This window comes from Dermacentor silvarum, chromosome 7, assembly GCF_013339745.2.
Source record: "Dermacentor silvarum isolate Dsil-2018 chromosome 7, BIME_Dsil_1.4, whole genome shotgun sequence".
NCBI classification, from domain to species: Eukaryota; Metazoa; Arthropoda; class Arachnida; order Ixodida; family Ixodidae; genus Dermacentor; species Dermacentor silvarum.
In genome coordinates this window covers 22,024,301-22,030,300 of record NC_051160.1, presented here as the reverse complement: position 1 = coordinate 22,030,300, position 6,000 = coordinate 22,024,301, and the positions used below count along the sequence as shown (strand labels likewise).

General features: G+C 46.8%; 1 pseudogene; it reads right to left on the bottom strand.

Annotated features, from left to right (window-relative positions):
• Positions 1–4,992: 4,992 nt before the first annotated feature.
• LOC119459804 (U2 spliceosomal RNA) lies at positions 4,993–5,094 on the bottom strand (annotated as a pseudogene).
• Between the last annotated feature and the right edge of the window lie 906 nt (positions 5,095–6,000).

Sequence of the window (6,000 nt, the reverse complement as noted above, 5' to 3'; positions counted from 1 at the left end):
GTATTTGAGGAGCGCCACGCAGGTTCCGAATAACAAGGCTAAGCATGCTGGCTGCTTTTTTAACGGTGTTATTGATATGCTGGATGAAATGAAAGATCTTCCGAAAGAAGCACCCCGAGATACTTGACTTCGGGTACGTTTTGAAGTGCCTTATTGCCGACTATGTACCTTGTGTTCAGTATGCGCTTCCCTTTGCTAAATGTTACGTGGTAGCTTTTATCTGCGTTTAGATCTAGTTCCCATGTGCTACACCTTAAGGTGGCATAATCAAGATCTTTAATCAAGATCACATTTTTATTCGATGTCACTTTGATTCTCCGCTTATGGGCCACCCAGCCAAAATGCCTCCTGCTTATTACTGAAGAAAGGCTGGTCAGTGCGTATTCCAGACTTGGGATATTGCCCATTATTTTATATTTTTATTTTAAATGAAGAAAAATGGTAAAGATAGGCCTCTTTAAGCCAGCAATCACAAATACCCGACTCATGCAAGAATAAGGAAGGAAAAGATAAGAATATGCCAACAAGCGCTACACCCACAGACACACATGTCACAAGAACACAAATAGCATCAACATGAGTACCAGCATCAAAAGGATGGTCCAGTCTAGCACCTGGGACAGTTGGCTATCATTTTTCTTCGCTAGTGACCAAACTTTATTTTGCCAGAGTACTTCGCCAGGCTAACTTAGGGTTGCTCTTTATTTATTGTCCCTTTGAAGAGAGGCGTACCGCCATGCTTGCTTAGTGGCCATGGTGTTGGGCTGCTAAGCACGAGGTCGCGGGATCAAATCCCAACCACGGCGGCTGCATTTCAATTAAGGTGAAATGTGAAAGCACTTGTGTACTTAGATTTAGGTGCATGTTAAGGAACCCCAGGTGGTCCAAATTATTCCGGAGTCCCCCACTATGGCGTGCCTCATAATCAGATTTTGGCACATAAAAACTCATAATTTTTTTCTTTTTTTTTTTCTTGAAGAGGAGCTAGGTAACGTCATCGCATCAGAGCTACAAGATGAGCAATTGGGTTGTTAGACTGCAGATGCCACTGAATGTACTGCGGTCTGTGTACTAGGGGTGGTGTTTGTTTTGTGCTTCGTCGAATAAAATGAAAGTGGGCCAACTGGCATAGATTGGCAGGTATGCAACCGAGGACACAAGTAGAATGAAAAGGACAGTACAAGCATTGACCAACCACACACCAATGTGCTCAACTTTCAGTCTTCAAAGGCAGACTGGTCAGGTTGCGTAGCTGAAGTAAGTAATGGTTTTGAAGGCTGAAGAATGGCTGAAGTAAGTAATGGTAAGTAAAGCCGAAATAAAAGCAAGACTAAGTGAGCATAGCATTAACTTTTCTGGTAACAAAGCCGAAATAAAAGCAAGACTAAGTGAGCATAGCATTAACTTTTCTGGTAACAAGGCCGAAATAAAGCAAGACTAAGTGACATAGCATTAACTTGTCTGGGTGTAACAAAGCCGAAATAAAAGCAAGACTAAGTGAGCATAGCATTAACTTTTCTGGTAACAAAGCCGAAATAAAAGCAAGACTAAGTGAGCATAGCATTAACTTTTCTGGTAACAAAGCCGAAATAAAAGTAGGACTAAGGGAGCATAGCATTAACTTTTCTGGTAACAAAGCCGAAATAAAAGCAAGACTCAGTGAGCATAGCATCAACTTTTCTTCTGCACGTGGCACTAGTGGGAAAAAATAGCTAGGTGTGAGGTGCTGCAAAGCAACTACCATGAAACCATTTTGCAGTGAAATTGTTAAGTAAAAGTGTAAATTATTTAATACAGTAATACCCCTGTCACACTGGACGATTTAATGTCATTCGAACTGAATGGCATTAACATCGAATGACATTATTCAGCTGCTACACAGCAATATTAAATGCCATTCGAATTGAATGACTTCCGCAATCGAATGAGTTCAAGAAACTCATTCGGCTTCGCACTCGAAGCGAACATTCAACGTTCGTAATTTGAGAATCATTTTCCTAACTGCTGTGTAGTTTATATATATTGCGGTACGTTGTGATACCTCATTTGCTCCGATTTGGTAGTACATTGTGACATCATCTTGTATAGAGAAATAAAGCAGTGCAAAAATGATACTATAGCGCAGGGCACACATTCAATAGCACATACGGGCTTGTAAGTTTTTCTACAGTGCCCGTCAATGTTTGCCAAACATTGTTTAACAGTGGCTTTGGTCGTCTCAAGACCAAAGTCACTGTAATTGCATATTATATAATATTAGAGATATTTTTAGATTTAATATTGGAGTATTAGATTCATCTAAATGTAGCATAAACCTACAGAGGAAACCCAAACAGGCCCCTTGTATGGCTAAATTCATTTGGCATAAGTAGTGTAACACGATTTACAACAACCCTGATGTCATTGCAGTCTTGACGGAATGATGAGGTGCAGGGTCCTAAACCACAGCAGTGCCACAAAGCATTGTATTTATGAGTATATTGGTTGCATAGCTTCATAAAGCCTGTTAACATGCACACTTTCATCCCCATATCTAGAAATGCAGCTGTAACTCATACAAATGATTCTTTTTTAAATGCTCCTTGAAATGCAAATGCTTTATTGTAGCTGTCATTTGTTGTGCAATAGGCTTCAGTTCATATGACATTGGGAAACATGCAGAACTGTTCTAAGTTATGCATTGTTGAAACCAGAAATGTGTTTAATATAGAACTGACTTCTGAACATGTCGAGGTCAAAGATATGCTTGAATTATTGCAATTCTACCTATTATTAGCCGTGTGTTTGTATGGGCATTGCAACTATGATGCTCTAATTAAAGATTATTATACTCTTTTTGCATCTGATGACGCTTCTTTGACTTGTGACATCATTTCTTCTAACTGTTCAGGTCGAGGCTAGAAGTAGTGAACAAATAAAGCTCGAGTGGGTGTCCAGCCGTAGGAGTGGGTTTAAACCATCACCATGGAAGACACCACCAAAAAATCAACATTTTCGCGATGCCCACGCTACATACAACACGCAACGTTTCAGTGTTCCAGCTCTTCTCGCCTCGCGATGCCGCTGTTCACGGGCACAGCCCGATGGCGAGCCCATTCTTTTCGGGGTTTGGGGCGCACTGGGCCGCCACGCATGGCGGTCGCGTCGGGTTGGGGGGGCACCGGGCGAGGAGGAAGCGCCGACGCGGGGTCTCCCCTCAGCCCAGCGTCGGGCGGTGGCTGCTCGAGCGGTCGGGGTTGGGGCGCCGTTATAAGAGTGGAGAGAGAGAGAGAGGTTGGCCTCGAAACAAGGCGGGCCGTGTGCCTGTCCGGGGTCGTTCGGTCGGTCGCCAGCCTCGCCCCCTCCCCTAGTTCGGAGGGAAAGGGATTGGCCGACACCCCGCCGAAATTTGCCTCTCTCGCGTTGCTATTTTGGGGGGAACCGCTCGGCTCTCTCTCCCTCTCCCGGCTCGAGCCCGAGCGCGTGCACACATTACCACCACCACCGCCACCGACCGAGCCGGCGACGGCAGAGTCGTCCCGGCTTGAACTCGGCTCGGGGATCCTTGCGGAAAAGGACGCTGTTGGGGGGGCGCGCCCACTAAGGAGACGCTGAGGGGGGAGATGGGGGGATGGGGTCCCGTGCCCGCTGCCACCGCCGCTGCTTAACGTTATTGCTTGCACTTTCGATGCCGTTTTCCTTCCTCTTTCTCTCGCTTCACCTCACGACGGCTTGCCCCCCTTTCCCTTCTTCTTCTTCCTTTCCCATTGTTTTTTTTTTTTTTCAACTTCCACGTGTTTGGATATTCGGCGGGGGGAGTGGAAAGGGGGGGGGGGAGGGGTTCCGCTAGGCGCGCGCATGCATCATGGATTAGCCGTTCTCTCGATGCGCGGTGGGCGAAGACCCGTTCGGAATGTGGAGCTTGAATACGATGCGCGCCAAAGAAAAAAGGAAACGAACGAAGGGAAATGTCTTTGTTTCTTCTTTTTTTCTTTAAGATGAGCCGGGGTGGTTGGCGGGGCGGCGGCAGGCCGTGTGCGCGAGTGTTTCGGGCGCGGGAGCGGCCGGTGGTCCGTGTCGCGAAAGGGAGGTTGTTCCCCTGGCCGGGTCCGCTCTCTCGGCTAGGCTGGGCAGGACGCCGAGGACGACGACGACGGTGTTGTTGCAAACTCGGCGCGGAATCGAGGAAAGGGTGGCAGCGTCCTTCGGTGATCGCTGGAGAGAGGAAGCCGCCTTCCTCCGCGTGCGACGTTAATTAGCGCGGCAGTTTGGTTCGTTAAGGACGCCATTTCCTGCGTAAAATTGCTGCCTACTTTCCCCGGCCCCCTAGTTACTGTCAATTCGGGCAAGCTTCCTTCCTCTGCGCTGCCTTTTGAAGCACAAGGTTGCAGTTGCCGGCGTCGGTTGCGCGCCTGACGACGCGTTGTCCGCGGTGTAGGGCTTGTTTTATGATGGTCTTGAGCCCGTTGTTGTGACTTGATATGCTGTGTTAAAAAGGTACTGGGAGTCGCAGATGCTGCAATGCACGCTGGAGCTTCGCTTCGTTTCGTTAGCTTTTTTGCGTTTGCATGGAGCACTGGGTCAGGGTGGGTACCATGGGCATCGGCAGGACTGTCTCGAGGAGGGGGGGGCAAGTGCCCCTTTTGCACCCTCCTGCCGACGCCCATGGTGGGTACGTGTAGCTACGATTTTATACTCGATGCATCGTCGCCGCCATTAAGCTTATAGGCTGTTACACTAAAGTATTTTTGAGTTTTGTACGCAGTGACGTCACACTAACGTGGCCATGAAACACCGAACGCATCCGAAATAACCATTTTCGAGCGTACGCACAAAACGGCAGCGGTAACAGTCCAAGATGGCGGCGCACAAAAGGTGTTTACAAGGTGTTTCACTTAACTTGGGCCACACTTTAAAAAATATGCAGGTTCCACGTAGTTGGACAGGACCATGCAAGGTAATTTTCTTTGCCGTCGCTTGGAGATACTCAGATTATTTTTTTTGCATTCCGCCTATAGTTACATGATTAGTCTTAATTAATTAATCGATTTCTCAATTGTTATAATTAGATGAAACGTACTACATTTGATCTTAGCCAAAAGGCCGAGAAGCGATAGATGAAACGTGTCAATGATAAAATTGTAGACCAACATGAAACTCCCGATACAGCTTTCTGTTGCTCAGTGCGGGCTACGTAAAAGTGTTTTCCCGACCGAGCGTGAAAGATGCCCGCGAATACACGCAGAGTTCCTCGAGTGGCGAGTTTCTCATATTAATCTACAATTTTATCATTGACACTTTTAATCTAATTACAATAATAGAAACGTTGATTAATTAAGATTAATTAGGCGGAATGCAAAAAAAAAAAATAATCTGAGTATTTCCAAGCGAAGGCAAGCAAAATTACCTTCGTTCTGTCCAGCTACGTGGCATTTGCACATTGTTAAAGTTTGGTGCATAATAGTTAGGACACCCTGTATAGCGAACTGCGCTTTTGGAAACTCGATGCGGGATGCGCTTGCTTCACTGTCCACTGAGCTGCAATTGACGACGACGGGCGTTTATGTTAGCAATCACACTTTACCAATTCTCTCCCGACATGTCGAAAGTGCAACGCGACGTCGCATGACCTTTTCTGGGCCGAGGTGTTCCGGCGCGAGAACGTGCATGTTTGAGGTTCGCGCCCTCCCATTCTTCTCGGACGATAAGCGACTTGCCCCGTGCCAAAGAATTGTGAGCGGAGGTTTTTGAAAGAATGCGGTATACCAATAGCCTAAACTGTTTCGACTGCCACCCTCCTCTTAGCAGAACAGTCTCTTCTTAAGGTTGTTCACTCGTTATTGTGAGCGGTTTTCTCAAACCGCGAGTTTAGTTGATAGCTGCGCGATGAGTTGGTTGATATTCATTGTGGAAACATGGCGAAACGGCAGAATCGGAGAGGATTGCTCGGGGGAAAATTCGTAGCTGGCTATTTAGAAAGGCCGCCGCTCGGGGATTACAATGGGATTATATATCTGTCGC